This window comes from Rattus norvegicus, chromosome 3 (assembly GCF_021556685.1).
Source record: "Rattus norvegicus strain SHRSP/BbbUtx chromosome 3, alternate assembly SHRSP_T2T, whole genome shotgun sequence".
Taxonomy (NCBI): domain Eukaryota; kingdom Metazoa; phylum Chordata; class Mammalia; order Rodentia; family Muridae; genus Rattus; species Rattus norvegicus.
This window is the reverse complement of record NC_141536.1, coordinates 50,263,891-50,289,056: the sequence shown is the minus strand read 5'-3', so window position 1 is coordinate 50,289,056 and position 25,166 is coordinate 50,263,891. Positions and strand designations below refer to the sequence as shown.

The 25,166-nt window shown below is 39.3% G+C and overlaps 1 long non-coding RNA gene across 4 annotated transcripts in view; it reads right to left on the bottom strand.

The window, feature by feature from the left end:
- LOC147995489 (uncharacterized) overlaps positions 1–24,965 on the bottom strand; it is a 173,340-nt gene extending 148,375 nt beyond the window's left edge. For 2 of the 4 annotated variants that reach the window (XR_015683545.1, XR_015683544.1), the window contains exons 1-2: positions 24,565–24,965; positions 2,958–3,023 (exon numbers count right to left, since the gene is read on the bottom strand). This is a non-coding gene — a long non-coding RNA (uncharacterized LOC147995489). The remainder of the gene's footprint in view (positions 1–2,957; positions 3,024–24,564) is intronic. The other 2 variants (XR_015683543.1, XR_015683542.1) reach the window with 2 other exon arrangements.
- Positions 24,966–25,166: the final 201 nt, after the last annotated feature.

Sequence of the window (25,166 nt, the reverse complement as noted above, 5' to 3'; positions counted from 1 at the left end):
AGTGTATAGCATTAGTTAGCAGAAAAGGGTTCCCCAACTAGCCTAGAAGGAATAATTTACCTGGCCATGAATTTGTTCAAAGCCCACCTTCTATCCTAAGGGCAATTAGTCCGTGACCCATGAGATTTGCAGAGCCCATATGTAGCTTTTTCTATAAGGGTTCAAAATTAGTTGTATAAGTTTAGGAATTCTACAGAATCATTAGGAAAGAAATCACTGATTCCTCTATGTACCATTGCTACCAGATAATACATCTTTGTTGATCTATAGAAAATCTGACCTACAGGTTGGGATAATGCCCAGGAATCATTAGAATATATAATAATGACAGGAAAAATATATCATCAATAAGACTCAATCCTGAGATGAAATTTCTGAAGGCCATGAAATTCAGAATTTATCCATCATAGACCTTGAAAAAACTGCAGGCCATCTTTAGGAATGTCATCTGCTAGCCTTAGCCTCTCCTAGATGGCTCCTGACACACCAGTCCAGTCACCATTTAATTATACTGCCCCATGTTGCAACTTCTTAGACTGACAATGATCTGCCTACACTTCCCTTTCTGTTCTTGAGTCCAATAAGTCTGTTCTTCTCTCAGTATTTCTATCTTGATCTCAACCTGGAATACTCTAAACATAAAGTATCTTCCATGTTTCAGTTCAGAAATCTCTTCGCTTGGAGACCTTTCCTAATCAGTCTACCAAATATTCCTTGTTACTTTATCATTAAGGCATTTTATTTTCCTCTCACCATTTATTACTATCTAAATGTAGTGTACTTTGGCCTAACTTCATGTTCTCTCATCAGTGATAAATATGGTGCCACAAGGTACAGACTTGATCTGTTATAGCCATCTCCATTCCAAGATGGTGACACAGTCAGAAAATGCTCAACATATTGCTAGAGGATGTCTTAGTTAAGATTATTATTCCTATGATAAAATATCATGACCAAAATCAATCTGAGGAGGAAAGGGTTTATTTGGCTTAGACTTCTATATCATCGTTTATCACTGAAGGATATTAGGACAGGAACTGAACCAGGGCAGAAACCTGGAGGCAGGAGCTGATATAGAGGTGACAGAAGTGCTGTTTATTGGCTTGCTCCCCATGGCTTGCTCAGCCTACTTTCTTATAGAATCCAGGACCACCAGCCCAGGGATGGCACTACCCATGATGGGCAGGGCCCTCCTCCATCAACCACCAAATAGGAAAATATCCTGCAAGCTTGCCCACAGGCTGATCATATGGAGGCATTTTCTCTCTTGAGGCTCCCCTCCTTCAAATGGCTTTAGTTATGACAAGTTGTCATTAAGCTAACCAGCACAGATGGAGGTTCCAGAGCTGTGGACTCCGGCAGTTTGACATAAATGCTGAATCTCTGATGGGTTCACATGGATGTCTGCACACAATCCACAAGTATAGTTAAAGAGAGAAACTGTAGAGAAGTAGTTCCTATGTGGTTGGACAGAAATCTCAATGAAGGGCTCTCCCAGGCATGTTGTGATCATATCACCTATCTGGGCTTTGGCATTGCAATTTTTGTTTGTTCCATGAAACAAAGGCAATAACTCCCAAAAGTAGCAGCAGGCAACCCTAAGACGATGACTGTCATTGACTGTGCTAGTGTCTAATACACAGCTTTTCTTTTTCTTTTTCTTTTTTTTTTTAGATCCAATTGATAAGATATAATTGCCCACTTAAACATACAAAGCCTGGTACCATCCATCCCTTAGGAACATTGATAACAACCTGTAAATACACAGAGCGAGATCTTTACATCAGCCTCCTCCTGCCACAGCTTCTCCCCTTTTCTCTCCCTCCTGTCTCTTCCTTTCTGTTCTAGTCTCTTCCTCTTCCTTCAAACTTCTCTCCTGCCCTTCCTTCCTTCTCCTCCTTTGACAGGCCACCTTCTATCCTGTACCTGCCCCTCACCTGTATCTTACAAATTCAATGGGGAGAAGGTTCTGGTGAAGTCACCTGATTCCTGAGTACTGATTAGGCAGCTGTCCTTGGGGCAGTGGAATTAGCATCAAAATACAGATGACTTCAGGGCAAACCACAACATTTCTCCCTTTTTATCCAGTTAAAAAGCCTTTTCACTTATATATAAATTGAGTACAATTATTACCATTCTACAATTTATAAAGCATATGATATTCTCAACACCCAGTCCATCACTATATCAGTTAAACAGAACATTTAGTTATTCATTCCAGCTTAAGAAAGGCTTAAAATCTATATTATATCTTGGTTAGCTTGTATACTATCTGATAACTATTTAATAAAATATATATTATTCAGAGTTAAACAGCCTAATAAGCTATGAGACTATAATCAGTCTTCAACCCCGTCAGAAATCTGAGAATGACCAAATATCTATACACAAAGAAAACCTAACACGGCTTCCAGAACTGAGAGGTTGTAGAGACAAATCCCCACTAGCACAGTCCTCTGTTAGCAACATGTGAGCGCAAGTGTTCAGCCTTCTGGACCAAAATCAACTGACAGACTCTTGAAATGCAGATTTCGAAGGGCTGATCACCCTGTCTTGGCAGGGTTTATCAGTCAACTATTCTGCATAATTTGTCCTTTTCTGGACAGTATTAGTCTGCAGATGAAACAGTGGCTGCCTACCCACAAAGTATTCCCTCCACAAAATTTGAGATTTAAAGTTATTTATCTTTAGTTGAGACATTATCTGCTCCTAATTACCCTTTGGTGGATACAGTTTTTCTTAAAGATAGAGCTTCAATTTATTTACTTAAAGAAATTTTTAAAATAATAGTGTCTTACGTGGGACCTTGACAAGGTGAAGCAATAAAGCTTGTATTTTATGTACACTTTGCTAATTCTGATCATGCAAATACACTACGGCCAATTCCAAGTAATCAACCTGAAGTCACCAGACATAAACCGGAGAGGAGGCCAGCACCACTGTCTCATCCAACTCACCATGCTGGTATCAGCTCATCTACACCGCAACAATGCAGCAAAACATTTCATATTCACTTCTGACACCTGCAGAAAAAAAAATGGAAAGAAAACAGTGTTAGTCATGTGCCAGAAATTAGAAATAACCTTGGTGACTTACCCACGAGCATACCTTGTGAAAAGACAAAACAAGACTTTACACCCAGCTCTCTCTGACACTAAGGGATTGTACCTTTCAGATATCAGGGGTGGTGATAAAAAGAGGCAACAGCAACAAAAGAATTTTGAAAAATAAAATAATATTTTATAAAGAAAGAGTTCTGTTAAGTGTTAAGAGCTTCTTTTTTCTTTTAAAAAAACTTTAGTGTGTGTGTGTGTGGGAGGGGAGTATTTCACATCATACACCCTGATTCTACTTATCTTCCCATCTCTTCATATCTGCCTTTTGCCCTTACAATCTCCAACAAGCAAATATCACTTTTTTTAAGCTGTGATGTGTCATTGTGTGCCACACAATATTCCCTTCTGTCCACGTATCTCTACTTGAAAATGTTCATTGCAGTGAGTCATTGGTCGGGTTGAGGCCTTTGGTTTCTGACACACTGTCAATACTGGATCCCGACTGGGACTCCTCTTGGATATGTTATTGTTTCCCTGTGTCACTGAGATTCTACTACAGCTTTGGATCTGAAAAGGACTGGCCCCTTCACCAACTATAGCAGTGCATAGATGGCGCAGATGTTGAGATGGGCCAACACCCTGGACCTGAGCCTGGGTGGAAGCTGAGCTGGCTCTCCTGCACCCATACAATCAGGGTAAGCTCTTCAGCACTGCCCTGACAAGCTTACCCAATGCTTCAGCCATCAATAGGCAGGGCCAGCTCTCTCACTTTCACCACCTCAGACTAGTTCACCCATTCCCACGCCACCAAGGCCAGCTCACTGTGCTTCCCATGTGAGGTGCTGTCCACTCTCCTGAAGTATGCAGCTCTCCTGCTCCTGTTCTTACCCTCGTGACCTCTGGGCCAGCTCTCCCAGGACACTCAAGCAATGGGGCAGGGCCATCATCTGTGCAATGCCAGGCGGCAGCCAGGAACATCCTCCTGACCTTTGCTGGTAACAGACACCCACTGCTGTAGTGCCATGAACACAGAAATGGTCCTTAGCAAGAGGACAAGCCAGGACCCCACCGTGGCTTAAAGCGGTATTGCCAGCTATTCACGTTCAGCTGGTCTTCACCACCCTCCCATCGCCAGTTCTGCCTCTCTTCCTACTGCACACACCATTTGTCTCTTTCTCTTCCATCTGTTCACCACTTTCTCGTTCATCTAAGTAGTACCCAGGACCTCTGGGTGTCTGGGGTCAGCTCAAGTGTGCTATATCCTGGCCATGCTGGGAAGTACCCAGTGGACGGCTCATCCTAGGCTTGTTCTGCCCATACATACTGCATGGCACCTCTGCCGACCTGGCTTCAGGTCGGGGGGGCTTCTCAGGTTTGCCCTGCCCAAACAGGCTACATGACACCAGGGAGGGGTAGTGAAAGGGTGGATCAAGCTGCTTCTTAATAACATGAGAATTTTCTAAATATTCTGTCTTCCTCACAGATTATGCAAAGTTTACTCCTATCTATGGCATATATGAATGAGATCCTTAAAATAAAAATTCAGAGAAGGATACAGCAAGAACATCCCAGAAGTGTGCTTTGTACTCTGCTTATTCCTTCTTTGTTAGCTTCCAATTATATATAAAAAAAGAAAAAAAATCTTCAAGTTTAATGCCTAAGATATCAAGGAGTCCATTGAGAGAGAAGATACTAAAGAAAAATAACTGAAGGTGACCCTCCCTTGATGCTGGCTAAAATAACCAGCAGACATTGTCCTCTGCCTGCCCTTTGTCCTTAAGTACAGATTAGCAGGGGGAGTAAATAAAGGAATGGGAAAATATTCAGAGAAATCTAAAGTCACAAAGAATTGGCATTGAAGGCTATAATGACTTTGATGCTTAGACATGCTACACAGAGGAGAAAAGTATATTATCTCCTGTTTTCAAAATATAATCCCAGACCTCCTGATTATAGGAAGCTTCCAAATAAGGATGTTAAAAGGGGGCCTTGCAGCTCAAGCTCATAATCCAAACACTTGGAAAATGAGGGCTTCATGATTTTTCCTATAGTCTAAGGCAACTGAAGAGATTACCTTCTCTTATAGAATTCATCTCCTACAAAGGGAAGCAATGGATCTTGCTTGTTCATTCTCACTAGCTGTTGACTGGTCAAATATCATTGCAACATATTAGTCCTGTGAATAATAAATTATTTCCTTTAGGCAAAAAGTTAATACACAGAGAAATTGTGGTTCTAATGTGACCTATAAGCTTCAAAATGATTTGTCCAATGTCTCTATCTACTGGCCTGTGAAGTAAGTTTCAGCATCAAAAATGAAGTTGCAGAAGAAAAACACTCAAGACATGAACTCTCTGGGATGTTTCATACTCGACTGGCAATGTGTATTATTCATTCTTTTCTGATGAGCTTAACTCGTTTTGTTTTCTATTCCCATGATGTGAATAAGTTTATTACCAGTAAATCGAGTTCCTGATAGTATGTAATAAATGATATTTTATGCTGGGTAAATATGAAGTCATTTCACATTCTGCTGTAGGGGGTGCTTCTGATGCTAAGGTCCTGTTCCCCAATTGGTTCCTGATCTGTCAGTAATGAAAGCTGGGGGTCAATTGCTGGGCAGAAGGTACAGGCAGGATTTCCAGGTGTCAGGAGGACAGGACTGACACAAGGAAGGAGAGGAGGGGTTTTCAACCATGCTTTGGAACCAGAAAAACACAGCAGTCATATGAAGTCTCTGGAGGATCCGGGTCCTGTAGCCACTACCACAAGTGGGTGGTCAGGGAAGCTTGACAACGGTTACAGTAGTTTAGCAACTGAAGCCTAGGGCAGGTAGAAAAGATGGAGATAAGAAATTATAAGGGCACACTTCTCCAGGCGGGAGACAGTAGTGCACAGCAATTGTATCCTAAGGCAAAGTGAGAAGAAACAAGTTGTATATGTGTGTCTTTTATCCACAGAGTCATAGAAAGTTGGGAGGGGGCTGGCAGTGTGGTCACTTCCCGAAACTAAAGACGGGTACAGTGTAAAACTACATGCTACATTCTGTAAAACAGTGTAATATATCAGAAAAAGAGTATGGTTGTTTTCACAGTTTTATTTGACAAGGCTAAAGTCATTTTCCCTTGGAAATTTTATTTTGTTAGCCATTTCAGTCATCTTATGCTCCTAATCCTGCCATGGGTGGTATGGTTGCTTTGTCCCCTCTATTTTCTTTGTCGTCTTCCCCACTCCTACATCTTGATATTTTTTCCAGAATGCTCAAAAATCCTGCTGTTGCTGCCCCTGAGATTTTAAGATTTGCTTTCCCTACATTTTATAACTTTCTTCCAGACTTTCATGTCAGCTTTTTCAAAATCTACTTTAATAAGGGTTCTTTTTCTTTTTTATACATTTTATTTTTTTATACATTTTATTTTTTTTATTAACTTGAGTATTTCTTATATACATTTCGAGTGTTATTCCCTTTCCCGGTTTCCGGGCAAACATCCCCCTCCCCCCTCCCCTTCCTTATGGGTGTTCCCCTTCCAACCCTCCCCCCATTGCCGCCCTCCCCCCACCAGTCTAGTTCACTGGGGGTTCAGTCTTAGCAGGACCCAGGGCTTCCCCTTCCATTGGTGCTCTTACTAGGATATTCATTGCTACCTATGAGGTCAGAGTCCAGGGTCAGTCCATGTATAGTCTTTAGGTAGTGGCTTAGTCCCTGGAAGCTCTGGTTGCTTGGCATTGTTGTACATATGGGGTCTCGAGCCCCTTCAAGCTCTTCCAGTTCTTTCTCTGATTCCTTCAACGGGGGTCCTATTCTCAGTTCAGTGGTTTGCTGCTGGCATTCGCCTCTGTATTTGCTGTATTCTGGCTGTGTCTCTCAGGAGCGATCTACATCCGGCTCCTGTCGGTCTGCACTTCTTTGCTTCATCCATCTTGTCCAATTGGATGGCTGTATATGTATGGGCCACATGTGCGGCAGGCTCTGAATGGGAGTTCCTTCTGTCTCTGTTTTAATCTTTGCCTCTCTATTCCCTGCCAAGGGTATTCTTGTTCCCCTTTTAAAGAAGGAGTGAAGCATTCACATTTTGATCATCCGTCTTGAGTTTCATGTGTTCTAGGCATCTAGGGTAATTGAAGCATTTGGACTAATAGCCACTTATCAATGAGTGCATACCATGTGTGTTTTTCTGTGATTGGGTTACCTCACTCAGGATGATATTTTCCAGTTCCAACCATTTGCCTACGAATTTCATAAAGTCGTTGTTTTTGATAGCTGAGTAATATTCCATTGTGTAGATGTACCACATTTTCTGTATCCATTCCTCTGTTGAAGGGCATCTGGGTTCTTTCCAGCTTCTGACTATTATAAATAAGGCTGCAATGAACATAGTGGAGCACGTGTCTCTTTTATATGTTGAGGCATCTTTTGGGTATATGCCCAAGAGAGGTATAGCTGGATCCTCAGGCAGTTCAATGTCCAATTTTCTGAGGAACCTCCAGACTGATTTCCAGAATGGTTGTACCAGTATGCAATCCCACCAACAATGGAGAGTTCTTAAACACTTTAACCTTCCTTATAACTCAACGACCAAAGGCAGGGAAGGAAAATGGCTAATAGGACAAGGGGGATATGGACCTGTTTAGGAGAAGTTCCTTGGAGGTATTCCAATCTTCATTGTCTACAGTACAGTCCACTAGCAAAACACCAAACACAAATCAGCAGTAGTAGCTCAATCCAGAAGAAACCTCGAGGCTCTGCTAATCAGTATAAGGCAAGAAAGAGGCAAGAAACAGCGAGAACACCACCAGAGGTTCACTGGTACCTTTCTCTCTACAAGGTTTTGACAAGTGAAGATCAGAGACAAAAGCAAGGCCAGAGTGTCATCAGCAAGGACCCGTGTCAGCAAAGCCCAAAAAGACCAGTAAGGCAAACCAATGCCAAAACATCATTCACTGTCAGTTGGGTTATACTTATACCTTTTCCAAACAACATGTGTCCTCTCAACTGTCCACTCATATGCAAAGCATCACATGCCCTTTCACCGGGCATCTCCCAGATAAATTACCACATGTCTGTTATCAGGAAGACATCCTTTCCTGTGTCTGCTTCAGCAAAACATCCTCTCATAAGACAGTTTCCAGAAAAACATCACATACACAATTGAGTCTCCAATGAAACCAGAAATTCCCATTTTCATTCTCTTTGGGGACTCATTTTACAAATTTTTTGTCAAAATAGAAAGGAAAAATATGGAAAGCTAAAATGACCTGCTATTTAGCCTTACTGTCTACAGACAATCTACAAACAAGGAGGCTCCCCAGTAGACCTAGACTTAGGAAGTATCTTAGAGTATACCTGTCTATGATAAATGCCAATAAAGTGTGAATAGAAGGAACGTTTCTCAGCAAAATAGAGGCAATGTAGAGTAAGTCCATGGCTAGCAACACCCTCAAAGAGGAAGTTGAGAGCTTTACATCTAAATGTTATGAGACAATCACATCAGGAAGTAGAATTAGACAAGCAAACTCAGTATCACCATTCATTTCTATTCAACATGAAACTAGTAATCCAATTCAGATCAATTGGGCAAGACTATGAATAAAAAGCCACTACCTTAGGAAGGGTCAAGAGAATAATTGATATATATATATATATATATATATATATCAATTGACATATATATCAATTATTTATAAATATACAAATATTTACTTTTCATGACTAGTTTAAATGAACATGAAAGAGGTATGTATGTTGGCTACTATTGCAACTTTATCAGAACTCCTGAGAAATCACTGGTAACCCATTTTGTGTATGTATCATGCAACAAAAACCACTTGAGGGTCTAAGACATTATTATGCCTGTCATAGTCAGTCTCTTATTTCTATATTCACTGTCAACAACCCACCACCTAAAGTTCTCATTTCCTCACATCTGGGTTATGGCAAGGCCTTCCTATTTTCAATGTATTATGCATAATGTTCACAAATTAACCTCTGTTATACCTAATAGTATAAATAGTACCTACTGAAAGTAATCTACTCCTATTTCAAATAAGGTTAATCCAAACTCATTCTTCTGGTACTATTCACTTATAAACTAACTTCAGTCGGCCTTATCACTTCAGTCCTTCACAATTCCCCTTCAGTCCAGGGACCTCAGCCAGTCCTGCTACCCTGTATACCCTTCTGCACCTGTACTTTCGCTGTGTTCTATCGCCAGTACTTTGTCATTCTTGACACCTTTCCCACTGCCAATCCAAGCCTTCCCAGTAATTAGAGTACAACTTTTGTGGTCTATAATGGAGAGAAGCATGGTGTACAGCCAGGACTTGCTGCTTAAAAAGGCAGTTTTCCATCAGGAGTGGAGCAAGTTGGCTTCGCCAAGGGGATACTTAAAGATCAATATCACAGGAAACATAATTCTCAGATTACGTGCCAGTGGGAGAAGCAAGGCCACTGAGATTTGATCACTTGAGACACCAAGTTAGGTGATCTGAGCAGACAAATAGTTAAGAAACGAAACTGAGAGTGAATTGGGGAGCACGGCAACATCCATACTTCCTAGTCCAGTTCAGTGCTGTGGTGATGTGTTCATGGCTACTGCTCCCTTCTTAAGGCGTAGCATGCTTTTCAGGATCAGGAGACATAAAGTCAGTGTCCCACTTGAATTGTTCAATATAATCTCCAGGATCTCCTCAGAACACCTCAGCACATGGGGTTTGTAGCTGACTTGGACATCACTACATCCGCATCTTGATTTGGCTTGAATGGGCCAGATGGTAGCCACGTGATGTATTTGTCATGTGGTTTTGTTTTAACTCAATCTTTACTGTTCTATTTAATTTTATTTAATTTACTTTTATTTAATAAGCCACTTTAGACTTTCACCTTAAAATGTTCTTTACTGTGGAGATTATATATTTAATTACATCAACCTCTAAATCTGGCACAAAAAACATATATGTATTCTTCACGGGCATTTAAGCACTTATAGCATGAACAGAAATTGATGTACTCATTTGCTTTTTAATTGAGACTGAATATAAGATAGTCAGATTCCTTTGTCCCTGAAGGTGTCCCTACCCAAAGGAATAGCTTTAGAAAAGATGTTTATAAAATTCCATTAAAATACTGACTTATACTTGAGGAAATGCTGTATCTCAGTTAATCTTATACAGAGATAGGCTGGAGATGGTTCGGTGTGTGAGAACACTGGTTGTTCTTCCAGAGGACCCAGGCTCCATTCTCACACAGCCTTTGATGGCTCACAAATGTCTGTAACTCCAATTCCAAAGGATCAGATGGCTCCCACAAGCACCTGCACGCACATGGTGCACCAAGGTACATGTATACAGAATACCAATTCACATGAAATTAAATTAAATTTAAATTAAAAATATATTCAGAACTAGAAATCAACTCTGCCCTACTTAAAGAAATATAACATAGAGTTACATTTTAATTCAAAATTCATGGAATGTCTACATAAGAATCAGAAAATTTGAACTCTAGTCCATGTAAAGATCCAGCAAAGATCTATCATCAAGGGTAATGCATTTTGGCCACTTTTTCTATCCTCACATTCCACTTGTTCAATTTCTCAGTATTGGGAGACAAAATCTGATATAAACAGAATCATTTGCTCTTTTCTTTGGCAGGCAGGACAACAAAAACATCTTGATTGTCCAAAAATCAGGACAGGCGGTTTGTCCATTGAATCTTATCTTTCACCAAAGGATGACTACTGAAGTTGGCCTCCACATAAAGAAAAGAATAAGGAGGAGGAGGAGGAGGAGGAGGAGGAGGAGGAGGAGGAGGAGGAGGAGGAGGAGGAGGAGGAGAAGAAGAAGAAGAAGAAGAAGAAGAAGAAGAAGAAGAAGAAGAAGAAGAAGAAGAAGAAGAAGAAGAAGAAGAAGAAGAAGAAGAAGAAGAAGAAGAAGAAGAAGAACCTGTGACGTTTGGAAGATCAGCATTCACTCTGGGAACAAAGTCTATGAATCAGTATGCAGATGGTTCATGCTCCAAATGGACTATTTCAATCGGAACTTTATAACAAACATTATTCTTGGCAAGACCATTTCCACAGCATGAGTATAGGTCTGAGGGCAGGAAACACCTCTGAGCCAATTGGAGATATGCTCAGTGGGCGTGTGACTAAGTTAGGCTGCCTCCAGCACTGACCCTGACTCCACTCAGACAAGCTCTTCTAGTTCACATTCATGTAAATTCTGAATGAAGAGACATTTCACAATGGAGGAAAGAAAAATACAAATAACCAAAGCATGGCCATGTGTGCCTGTGACATTTAATGTCCAACCTTTCTAAACCAAAAGACATCAGTTTTGCAAAGATATGACTGGAAACGTATGCACCGTGAAGATAAGAGATCTTAAAAAGGTGTCACTATTATTATTATAATTACTATTATTATTATTACTATTATTATTATTACCATTATGTGGATATGTTTGTAATCTATAAAGTATTTCCTTGCTGATTTTCATTCTAAAAGAAAGTTGGAAATACCTTAAGATTAAGAGTGATAAAGCAGGGCTGGAGAGATGGTTCAGTGGTTAAGAACACTGACTGGTCTTCCAGAGCTCCTGAGTTCAATTCCCAGGAACTACATGGTGGCTCACAACCATATGGCCTGTCTGAACACAGCTACAGTGTATTCATATAAATAAAGTAAATAAAAACAAATGATAAAGAAAATCCATATGTAGACACAAATTCACACTCTGTGTTTCTTATCTTTTCATAAGTTGTCTGCTTCTATTCTCCTAAAGAGTTCTGAGAATAAAACTTAGTCTTTAAGAACACTTCACCTATTATTACCTTAGCAGTGGATCATAGATCTTTTGTTTATTCTTGGAAAAAAAGGGAAAAACATAGGTCACCATTAGAATTTAACAATCCAAAGAATATAACTCTAACAAGTTGTCCAGAACTAAGGACAATGTCATTTTACTTTTCCTATTATTTAATTATTTGTTTCTTTGTTCATTCAGTGATTCATATAATACACATACTTGTTCGTGCATGTATGTTTTTGCATCACATGTGTGTCACGCCCAAGAGGAGAGAAAAAAGGCATAGGATTCCCTAAAACTCTTGCTACAGAGGGCAGTAAGCTGCTGAGAGCCAATGCTGGGACCTACAGAAGGTAGTAGTAGTTCTCTTAACTACAGAGCCTCCTCTCAAACCTTCTTCCATTTTCTAACACCAAACATACAGTGAATGGAAATGTATGAGACCTGCCACATGGATGAAACACATCACAGTCTGTGTACACAAGGAAGAAAAATCAAAACAGTGAGTTGTCTAATATACTTTACCAACAGCCACATTTAAAAGCCCCATATTGCACACATAAAACCATCTAGTATCTTATGAATATTTTCCTTGTTACAAAGGCAACACTGAATGAACAGAAACATTGGTGAAACATTCCCACATGCCCCAAGAGCACTGTTAGATGTTAGTTGGCAGACACTGAGCTATTAGAGTGTAATTTTAATCATATCCAAGATATGGTAGTTTTGGAGCAAAGAGCACATTAAAGTGTTTATAATACCATCTTCCAAAGTTATTAAATTGTCTCTCTTGCTACCTTGAGCTCTTACTCTCTTCCCCCTCTGTCCCTTTTCTTTCCATTCTCTTTGCCCCTCTCTCTATGTACTCATAGCCAGCCTCTACTTCTTCCTGCCCCTGCCTTTTTCTGACTCTACTCCCTCAACTCCCCTCCCCATGCCCTAAATAAACTCTATTCTATATTATAAAAAGTTATTAAGTCAATATGGAAACTCCATTGAGTACTTTCTACCACAGGAAGAAAAATAAGGATTAATTTGTATATGTATTTTATTTATAAGTGTGTGTGTGTTTACCTGCATGAATTACATGCATCATATGTGTACAGGTACCCATGCAGGCCAGAAGAAAGTGTTTCATCCTCTGGATTTGAAATCACAGGTGGTTGGGAGTTGTCCAAAGTGGACACTGAGAACCAAACTGGATCTTCCACATGAGCAATAAATGTTCTTGACTGCTGAACTATATCTTTAGTCCTCAGATAATTAATAATAATAATAATAATAATAATAATAATAATAATGTCATGGAAATATAATTCTGTGTGGATATTTATAGCATAACATCACTTCTCCCTAGAAAAATATCCCTATAGTAAATATCAGATCAATGAATAGAGATATATAAAGTTATTTTCATGCTTAGAGAAGATATATAAAAATCTTTTTGCAACCTTCTAAGCTATAGGCATTACTGACCAGAATCCCTATTTCCAAGATTGCTTGCATTCACTTTTGCTATTAAACATTATCTAAAGGAAGATGAGAACTATACAAGCATATGCATTTTAAATGCTAAAGAAATAAATGTTAAATTTGACTAATGGTAGGCTAAGAGAGAGATTGTATAAGTGGGAGAACAAAAAAGGGTTAAATTGAACTGGTTGCTGGAGAAATAAGAAAAAAAGTCAGGGAACACAAGGTCAATCTTCTCACATAGGCATGAATATCACCTCTTGTAAGGAACACAGCTGGTGTGGATGGTGAAAGGCTACAGTAGAGCCAGGCTGGACCACATGAGCTTTGTATGATGCGATAAACCTCACGGATTTTCTTCTAGGGCTATTACCAAGTGGGATGACGTAATTCATCTGTATTTTAAGTGATTTCTCTGGCTACTAACTAGAGGGAAGATGTGGCAATTATGTAACCAGGGATTATAATTATGGAGCCTTTGCAACTGTCTGGACAAGAACCGCTAAGATTTGGGGTAGCGAGTTAAATAGGAGGGGGAGGAGAGCGGTAGTTCTATATGGCATGCTTGATCTTGCAACAGCATGCTCTTTATTCATTGCTATATTTTACAGCCATGGGATCCCAGATCATCACCCCATTTAACAGATGAGAACAAGGGCATAAACTATACTCTAGAGCTCACAGTACTGCAGTTAGTACCCACGAGCCCAGCTAAGATCTGCTTATGTCCTGCAATGTTGACATTGTATGTGTTTCAGGGGTTAACTACCAATGACAATGTAATGGACACTTACTAAAAATTAAGAGTTTTTATAAGCATACTCTTATTTTTGGCTAATATAATCGACTGATCTTTAAATATTAAAGAGTGATACTAGAAAATAGAACATTCAAATCTGCTCTGGGCAAAAGTGAGAGGAGCTCCTATATTCTCAAAACCTAAAGAAGTAGCATACGTTTATCTTTCCCACTCAAATAGGAAGTTATTTATTCGCTATTTAAAGAAATATTTTCTATTTATTCTGAGGGAATTAAAAATGTATAACGATAGGCATTTGGGAAAATTACTTCACAACAGAAGGTGCATGTCCTATTACCTCTGGTGTTATTTATTTATGTGTAGCTAGAGTTGCATGTCCACAAGGAACGGTCTTATGAAAATTCCTGAAAGAGTTCACAGAAGGAACTGTAAAAATGCGAAGCCAGGCCTGTCTTCTGAGCAGGCATTGTGAGAAGGCCCTCAGGTGTTCTCTGGGTTGAAGATGGATCAGCAAGGCTGAGGCAATGCTCTGAGTAAGTCTGCATTTGGAAACAACCACCCTGACTCACTTCAGCTCAACCTCATTACAGAGGGGATAAAGAAGAAATGGTCCCATTACAGGAGAGAGTCTTTAGTTTACTTTTAAGCCAGCAACCACCCCTTCATATTTGACTTCTCACGGGAGACCATGCTTTTTCTTTGTAAAGAGGATGCACCTTTGCCAGTTCCAAGAGAGTCTTAAATGCCTTACTATCCTTCCCTGAAGGTCACTAAGGTCAAGTGTACTTGCACTGTGAAACACTTCTGCACTGCCCTGTGATTGATCTACTACTATTCTTTGCAAGGCCTGCCAGGAACAAAGGAGAAGCAGCCTTGCAGAGTCTTCTTTACCTCATTAAATTTCTTTGGGAAGTTGGTTTGGGTATTAAGCTTTAACTAGGCCAATTGCTGGCCTGCATATCCCGAAAACTTCCCTTGACGCTTGAAGGGGAAAAGGACTTGAATTGTGTGGCTCACATTCATTTTGCATGTGTTTATTTAAAGGGATATAATGGAAGAAGATTCCATTTAAAAATAGAACTTGAGATAATTAAAATGTGCTTAGGTTCAGTCTTGCTTTTTTTTCTCTTTGCATGATTACATAGTTTCATAAACAGGAAATATATTCAAAATTATATGAGAGTAAAGTTAGTGGTAAAAGTAGGGTTATTTTAAAATCAGAATGTGTGCTCCCATGCCACATTACCTCCTCCCATAATTTCTTGATAAATAATAAATATTAGCCCAATGAATAAGTACTAAGTAAAAATATCAAGTCACATAATGAGAAATTTCAAGGACATGGTGTAAACTCCTACCAAGACCAAATTCTCATATTTTTCTTGAAGCGATGACATTGCTAGTTCTTAAATAACATATATAAATCATTTCTTTAATGAACTTTGTCTTTTAACCTTCACTTTTAAAAAAAACTAACAAGTGTCCTCTGCCATTGGAGATGTCAAATAAGATACATCAACAGAAATTAATAGACAATGGAGCCTGATGAATTCTCCTGGAGAATATTTTCATGATGGAAACTTGGCAGCTGTCCTCATGATTAATCATAACAACGCACAAACCCTTAGCTCTGCATAAACTGTCTTATTCCCTCCTTTTGGAACATTCCTTTCCTCCAAAAAGGACTAACTCCATCCTCTTTTATAAAATCTTCACCTCCATTTCTTGGTTCAATTTTCATTTTCCCACAATCGCAGGCTTTGACCACCAAAGGATGAAGCAATCCTGTCCTTCTTCAAACCCTAAATAGTCTGTTCTTCTAGTCATGAATATTGAATATACAATGACTTATATATAATCAGCCAAGAGATCAAGAGTTTCAAAATTATTGAATGATATTCTTTTAGAATATAGAAGAGGTGGTTGATTTCTTCCTTGCTGCAAGGTAGCGTACATCAGACAGTTAAGATGGTCAGAAGAAAGCATACTTGAAAATGGGACCACTAGATTATTAGGAAATTATATTCCACCGAGAGCGGAATTCCTCAGTTATAACGAACACTCAAACTTTCTAAGTTTCACAAACAGATGAGTGAATATAGAAAGGGGTTAATCATATAAAGCTAACAGAATCTTTTCAATGTGCTTGAATCTGATTATTTAAATGGTTAGGTGCATTTCTTTTGAACCATTAGAGATCAAAATCCCCGTGTTTGTAAGAAAGCATTAAGGAAGATGGAGGTGAACACTATTAGGTACTTGTGACATTCTTTTTGAATAAAACCTTACCAGAGAAGCATTACTTTTCCCATAATCTTACAAAATGCACTTTGATACTAACTAAACAGGAGTACAGACAATTACAGTCAAGGTGTATTATTACTTAAAAGTGGTACACTTTTCTATTCTTTGTTCTATAAAGTAAGTAAATATTAAGCGGTTATAAAGGGTAGAGAGATGGTTCAGTGCTTAAGAGCATTGGCTATTCTCCCAAAGAAACCAAGTTCTGTCTCTAGCACCCACATGGCACACAGCTCACAACCATCTGTAACTCTAGTCCCAGGGGATCCAACACCTGCTTCTAGCCTCCATGGGCACTCCATGCATCTGGTGCACACACATTCATGCAGGCCAAACACCCATATTCACAAAAGAATTTTAAAAAATAAAATAATGTCATTTGTTTTAAAAAATGATAGGTTTGGTGGACAACACAGTAAGATAATTGCTTGCATAAGGGCATGAGTTCAAATCCCAGAACCCACACAATGAAAGGTAGGTGTCTAATTAGAGTTTTGCTGCAGTAAACAGACACTATGACTCTGGCAACTCTTATAAAGGAAGACATTTAGCTGGGGCTCGCGTATAATTTCAGAGGCTTAGTTCATTATCATCACCAGGGCAACATGCAGGCAGACGTGGTGCAGGTAAGACTTCTCAATCTAGATCCCCAAGTCTATGAGCCACTAAACCTGGCTTGAGTTTCTGAGATGTCAAAATCCACCCTGCACTGGCACTTTCTCCAACAAAGCAACATTTCCTAATGATGCCATTGTCTATCACCTTGTTGGGGGACCATTTTATCCAAATCACCACAACAGGCATGGCAGTACACTCTTGTAAATACAGTGCTTGTGAAGTGGAGATCCAAGTGCTTCACTGGCCAGTCAGCTTAGCATGCTTATGAGCTCCAAAATAGTGAGATACGAGATCTCAGGAAATAAGAAAGAAGACACCTAAAGAAGGACACCAAGGTCAATTTCTGGCCTCTACACATGTACACATTCATGCACATGCACCCACACTTATATGTACACATGCACATATATAAACACATGTACACGTACACACATAATATTATATAGCCTAATGTTTTTGAACATTCACGAACATAGCGCTTTAATATTATTTACTTGTATAAAACACAATTTACTAGTGCTCAAAGCTTATACGTTATACCGCCACTGTTTTACATTTAAAGATTGCCTTACATCAATAAGAGAAGATGGCATACTTTAATGTGTTTTCAAAATACGTTTTATTTTCAAACATTATCTTCTCATGAAATCTATCTTTTTCATTTTTTTTCATGTTCAACACATGGGACAATAGCAAAACCAGGGTGTTTTTCAGTCTCAGGGTACTATTGTTAGTTGATATGTAATGTACATTGTCATTGAAATTAGAGGAAATTTTGTCCTGCATAATTACGTGTGCTGACAGAATAGTTCTTCCTAGGTGCAAAATTGCTCACATTTGGAGTTGCAGTGCCAGTCTAGCAGAAAGAGCAGTGCTTTCAAATCTGAGGAGATCTGCAGCTGTTCATCTACTTGGCGAAGCGCTTCTAAGATTGCTGTCCCCAAAATAAAAGGCATCTTGGGACTAATTGTTGCTCACAATAATGTCAGAGCATCATTTTGCTGGAAAAAAAAATCTCATCACCATTTCACGAGTCTGACCCTACCACTGAAATTAAGAACATCAATCAAAATTCCAAGTGGGAGGACGAGATCTCCCAGCTGCTGTGCAGCGCTTTCTAATTGAATTTGGTAATGTCCAAACACATTTTTTCCCTCACGTCCACGTAGCTCTGAGGGCTAGAAGCATCCTCTCCTATGACAAGGCAGAGTTCCGTGAGAGATGCTGTCTGAGTGGAACCTCACAGAGATATGTAATTAAGTTAGTAAGGGCTTTACCAAGCTCACACTGGTGGTAGGAATGCAGGTTAAGAGGCAGATAAATTAGAGGTTTGCAAAGAATTAAATATGCTCCCTGAATACATGTTATGACTAGCACTTGTTTGCACTGGCCCTATAGTCTCACCATACCCCACCCCCCTCGTATAAAAGGATGAAAAGTTGGGAGATGAGGACGAAAGAGTGTAAGACCCGGAAAGGATGGAGGACACCAAGAAAACAAGGATTTCTAAGTCAACAGGATCAAAGATCATAGGAGCTCACAGAGACTGAGGCAACAAGCGCACAGCCTGCAGGGGTCTTCACCAGGTCCTCTGTGTGCAAGTTATGGCTCCCAGCTTAATATTCTTATAGGATTCCCGAGTGTGCCAGAGAGTAGATGTCTGACTCCTGTATTCTTTTCCTGCTTTTGGGGTCTGTCTTGTCCAACTTTGAAGCAATTATTCTTTGTTTTTGTCTTATTACATTTTTAATATTATCTCTTAGAAGCCTGTTCTTTTCTGAGAAATAGGGAGAGCTGGACCTGGATGGACAAGAAGGTGGGGGCAGGAGAGCTGAAAAGAAGCAGGAGTGAAAACTGTAACCAGGATATATTGTTCTGGAAATGAATCTATTTCAATAAATGAAGGAAAGGTGCAAAAATAAAAAAGTAAAGGGAAACAAAGACAATGTGTCAGCACACAAGTCATCATATAGAAGATGTTCAGAATTTTTGCTACATGAAATATATTTAATTTTTTTTACAATCCAGCTGTGTGCACAAAAGAAACTGGTTGTTCATTTCAGTCCCATTGAATTTTCATTCTTTTGATTCCACTCGAGATCTATTTGTTGACCAAGTTTTACAGCAAATTAAGTATATGGGCTTGGACAAATCACCGAGTTTCTTCAGGACCTTTCTCCAAATGAAAAACTGGTGGTTAGGACTGGGAAATTTATCAGGCAAAACGGATAAACAGACCTGTATCAGCCTAAACCAGTTCAGTCAGTTCATCTTCACCCCCACAGAAGTGCAGGTCTTCAGTAGAAGGGGTATGGCTGGTTTTCAGCTCTCTTGGTGCTTACAGATCACCACATCAAAATATGAGGCTTGCTGTTGAGCTCTGAACTGCTAAGGCTGGATCCAAAGACCCATGCCTTAATTCTGAACTCAGATCAAAAGAGACTTCTTCACAAAAGCAAGGCTATACGGCACAGAGAAGGCAGTAAACAGATTTTGAAGAGATATACAACTCTTTCTCCCTCTGCTTGTTTTAAAGAGTAGCAAAATAAACTTTATGATCATTATAAGGGTATTATAGCAATGAAATAAGGAACTAACCATGAGTGTGATTGGAGGAACTGGAATCATTTATAGAATATATGATCAAGAAATTACTTTCAAGAATTACTTGAAAGAATGTGTCATAAAGTCCTAATTATTTCTCTAATTTATAGGATATGTGCTGTCAGTATTAAGCTTCTTAAAAAACAATAGTTCAGGTCTTATATAAAGTCAAACAAAATATGCAGAGAACAATCATATTGGATCCGCTACCACAATTATATCACATGTATATTTTATAAGATAGGCTTTTATTATGTAATCGGGCCAACCTAGGATCACTACATCATTTGGGCTAGCCTTAACTCTTGATCCTTGTGTCTCAGTCTCCCAAGGCCTCGAACTGCAAGCATTTGTTACAAGACCCACAGGTGCCTGGCTACTCCTGTTGGGTTTTGGTATCCAACTGAAATATGAGAGTTTTTGTTTCACCTTATTATATTTGATTTTGGCCTGTTTGGTTGTTATCTCTTAAAACCTTGTTCTTTTCTAATGAGAGAAAGAACGGGAGTGGATGTGGAGGGAAGGGGAGGGAAGGGAGGTAGAAACTGAGAGGAGTAGAGGGAAAGGAAACTATATTCAGGATATGTAATAAGAAAAATCTATTTCAGTAAAGAAAAATATTGCATCATAAAAATGAAGCAAAAACCCAAATAAGTTACAAAACTCATCACATACATGCATGCATGTATGTATGTATGTATGTATGTATGTATGTATGTATGTATGTATGCCAATGACTGCACCTGGATTTCAGTGAGACATATTCAATATGAAATTATTTGTGAAGAGATTATTTTAAAGATAATTGCAATTTAGCTTTAGAAGTCACCTGCCTTCTCTATAAATATTGATTGTGGAAGGTAAGGTTTTTGAGTAGATGGCCCTTCTCATTCCAGTGTCCTGGGATGCAGAATGACTTCTGATTAATGGCAGTATTTTATAATCTGATTGATGGAAAATAGGAGGATGTCCATGCATCTGCCAGGGGAACCTCATGCTTTTCAATTCCGTTGGTTTTGACAGGAGAGTGGGAGACTGAGAATGGTAAGCAATAGTGGTAGTAGCGTTGATCTAAGTTAGCCAGGCTGGAGTGTACTTATAACAGAGATCTGAGAGCTAGGGTTTAACTCAGAATCCATTTATTATTTCATGTAAGATTCTTTTTTATGTATCAATAGGCCTTTGAACAACTGTAACTGAAGGTCTCAGTTATACAAGGAGATGGTTCAGGGATAGAGAGATGGCTTAGCAGTCAGGAGCATATCCTGCTCTTTCAGAGGATCTTACTTCATATAGAAACACCTTTATTGGGGTGACAACTAAACATCTGTGACCCCAGTCCCTTGATTGTCAACTTGACAAGGTCTGTAGTATCACCAAGGAGACAGCTGGCTAGGCAAACCGGTCAGGGACTGGACTAATTAAGATGAGAAAATCCATTGTGAATGTGGCTGCTTTCGTGGGCTGGAGTCCTGTGCTGAAGAAAAAGGAGACATCTAGGTAAGTAGGAGCATTTATAACTCTCAGCGTTTCGACCTTGGATGGACATTGTGTGCCCGGCTACATGAAGCTTGTGTTACCATGCACCTTTATCATGAAATGCTGTATCCCTTCTGAGTGTAAACCGAAATCATCTCCTTAAGTATCATCTTGTCAGGTGCTTGGTCACAGCAAAGACTAAAGTAGTTAATAGAGAGAGGAATACCACATTGGCCATAAAAACAGAACCCAAGTTTCACTGTGGTGGTGGCAACATCTTAGCAAAAATACCAAATATTCTGGACAACCCTGTAGAAGGCATTTTTCACAGTTAAGCACTAGGAGATGTAAGTCAGTCTCCTGTGGTCCTCAAGAAATATTCTTAGAGAAACAATTGAACTGTTGGTACCTAACACCTATTGTTTCCTATCTCTCTTTACCTACATTGTAGTCACCCTTCATAATAATCCCAAATAATATAAAATACCTTGGTGTGACTCTAACCAAGCAAGTGAAAGATCTGTATGATAAGAACTTCAAGTCTCTGAAGAAAGAAATTAAAGAAGATCTCAGAAGATGGAAAGATCTCCCATGCTCATGGATTGGCAGGATTAATATAGTAAAAATGGCCATTTTACCAAAAGCAATCTACAGATTCAATGCAATCCCCATCAAAATACCAATCCAATTCTTCAGAGAGTTAGACAGAACAATTTGCAAATTCGTCTGGAATAACAAAAATCCCAGGATAGCTAGAACTATCCTCAACAATAAAAGACTTCCGGAGGAATCACTATCCCTGAACTCAAGCAGTATTACAGAGCAATAGTGATAAAAACTGTATGGTATTGGTACAGAGACAGGTAGATAGACCAGTGGAATAGAATTGAAGACCCAGAAATGAACCCACACACCTATGGTCACTTGATTTTTGACAAAGGAGCCAAAACCATCCAATATAAAAAAGATAGCATTTTCAGCAAATGGTGCTGGTTCAACTGGGGGTCAGCATGTAGAAGAATGCAGATCGATCCATTCTTATCACAAATAAGCTTACAAAGCTTAAGTCCAAGTGGATCAAGGATCTCCACATCAAACCAGATACACTCAAACCAATAGAAGAAAAAGTGGGGAAGAATCTTGAACACCAAAATTTCCTGAACAAAACACCAATGGCTTATGCTCTAAGATCAAGAATTAACAAACAGGATCTCATAAAACTACAACGCTTCTGTAAGGCAAAGGACACTGTTGTTAGGACAAAACGGCAACCAACATATTGGGAAAAGATCTTTACCAATCCTACAACTGATAGAGGGCTTATATCAAAAATATAAAAAGAACTCAAGAAGTTAGACCGCAGGGAAACAAATAACCCTATTAAAAATGGGGTTCAGAGCTAAACAAAGAATTCACAGCTCAGGAATGTCGAATGGCTGAGAAACACCTAAAGAAATGTTCAACATCTTTAGTCATAAGGGAAATGCAAATCAAAACAACCCTGAGATTCCACCTCACACCAGTGAGAATGGCTAAGATCAAAAACTCAGGTGACAGCAGATGCTGGTGAGGATGCGGAGAAAGAGGAACACTCCTCCATTGTTGGTGGGATTGCAGACTGGTACAACCATTCTGGAAATCAGTCTGGAGGTTCCTCAGAAAATTGGACATTGAACTACCTGAGGACCCAGCTATACCTCTCTTGGGCATATACCCAAAAGATGCCCCAACATATAAAAAAGACACGTGCTCCACTATGTTCATAGCAGCCATATTACATCTTATGTGGCCAAACTCATACTACCTTGATCCAGTAGGATAATCTTTATATTAAACATCATAAAAACCAGTTTGTGAACAAGTATTTCAGGAGCCTCCATTTGCATAGGAAATTATTACATTAACATGCTAATAGATAATCGTATAGACCATTTAACTTACTCCTGAAGAACTCGACTAAGCCGTAGTAGTGCAGCTCCCCGTACTTGAATACACATTGTGAACCCCGTTTATTCCACTATTCATTCATTCAGCAAACATTCAATGAGGTTCAGTGAGCACTGTCCTAATAGCAGAGACACCAGTGAGAAAATCAGATTCAGACTACAAGAGACTTAGTGTTTTTTCAAAAAAAAATGTAAGATAGGACTTTTTAAAATGATACGTATATCCCAGATCCTTGCCTTCTATGTGGTTTATTCCCAGGTCATCAATGCTTCAAACCACGTAGAAGCCTATTGCATAATTCACATCAGCACCGTCTATGTCACTTAATATTCAGAGTACAACGTAAGTCTCTGAAAATGTGACTCAACGCTATGCCAATATGTTCTTTACAGTTCTGGGGAGGAAGGCAGGGGAAGGGGATTATAAGTTTTCTTATTCTATTTACTACAGAACTTGATTTTTTCCAAAATTATACTACTGCAAAAATGCAAGTGTTTAGTGACATTATAGTCTGTCTGGAGCAAAAAAAAAAAAAAAAAAAAAAAAAAAGACTGTAAATCCAGCCCATGTTCGAGTATAAAAACAAATGAAAGCTGTTATTTACTATACAATGGTATCAAAATTACCAGGTGAGTTTGAGGAAAACCTCTTTTACATCGGCTTAGTCATATCTAACTTCTTTTGATATCTGTAAGGACTCATTAACTAACAGGAGGAAGTACATCACCGTGTTCTTTCCTAGACCTGCATTGTCTCATGGCCTCACCCTAGTCTTAATGTGGCCAATTGCTATCAGCCCTAGCTAAGAACAGAAGATTGTGATTGTTTTTAAATAGTGCATGGGGTCCTCTCTATTTCTGTCACCTCCAAAACTAGGTGGCTTTGTCCACAACCCATGTAAAACCATAAATTTACATATATCTAAATAGTATGATGTCATCTTACTCTCATAGGAAGTCATCATGTTCAGAATCATGATGGAAGACTGAATTTACTGTTCGTAGGTTTTAAGGCTGTAACTCATTTAACATTACACTTGAGATAATTGATTGCTAATTAGGCAGTTTTACACTTTGTTTTAATTTGCTGCTTAAAATATTCCCCTAGGTATCAAAAGTGAATCTAACCAAAACCATCTTTACAAAAAAAGAAAAAAGACAAAGTAAAACAAGAATTCCCATGATGCATTCATAGAGATTGCTTTCAAAGTCTAAAAAGGGTTTTCTATATGCAAAATTTAACAAGAAAACTCATAGCCTGTTTCGCAGTGCAGACCAATCTGACGTTTCTGCAAACCACAGAGATACCTGTTCTTATCACTTGAACATCAGGAGCTAAAATGCTTTAAACAGTTTAACCCAGCACAATTCGATCTAGGAGAGTAATTCTGCTGTCATCTTGTTTATAAAACTGTTTGCAAAGTATTGAACACTTTGAAAACCTTTTGGCTGTTACTCTGCAAAGCAACCTACATTGCCAGCTCTCTCATTTCGTACTGCCATATCCCCCTCTACTCACCACAACGAGTTAAAAGCAGACCAAAGCTCTCATCGACATCCTTTGCGTTTATTACAAGGCTTCACCGACGCCTTCACTCCAGATGTGATGGTTCATGAGTTCACAGCAGGCAAAGTCCTCCCCTCGGGTTTACTGCACACTCCAAGAAAGGGTTCATGCACTTGCCAGAAGATTTAGCTTTCATGCTTCTGGTCATTCTTCCTACCCACAAAATGAGATCTATTTCTGGGCTATTCATAATTCTCCTTCCAAAATGTTTCAAAAACGAAAAGCAAGACAGGGTTCATGATTTCCATGCAAGATCCCAGCCTGCCTGCCTGCTTGCTGCTGCCAATACTTCTTACTCTCGCTGGTGATGACATCGTGCAAGCTTCTCAGCACTGATGCTTCATTATGTAAGTCTGTCTAGGTCAAGTGTAGGAGACTCAGTACCGGCCTGTGGAAACTCATGGAACTGTTTCTTCAGATTAACACTTCAGGGGCTATGGAGGCTACAGGAAGCTGAGCTCTAACTACATACATCTTTTGGGGGTAAATATTTTTTTGCATGATTTGATTTTTTTTTCATCCTTTGGCGGGCACCTATCAGCCAGGCTGATAGG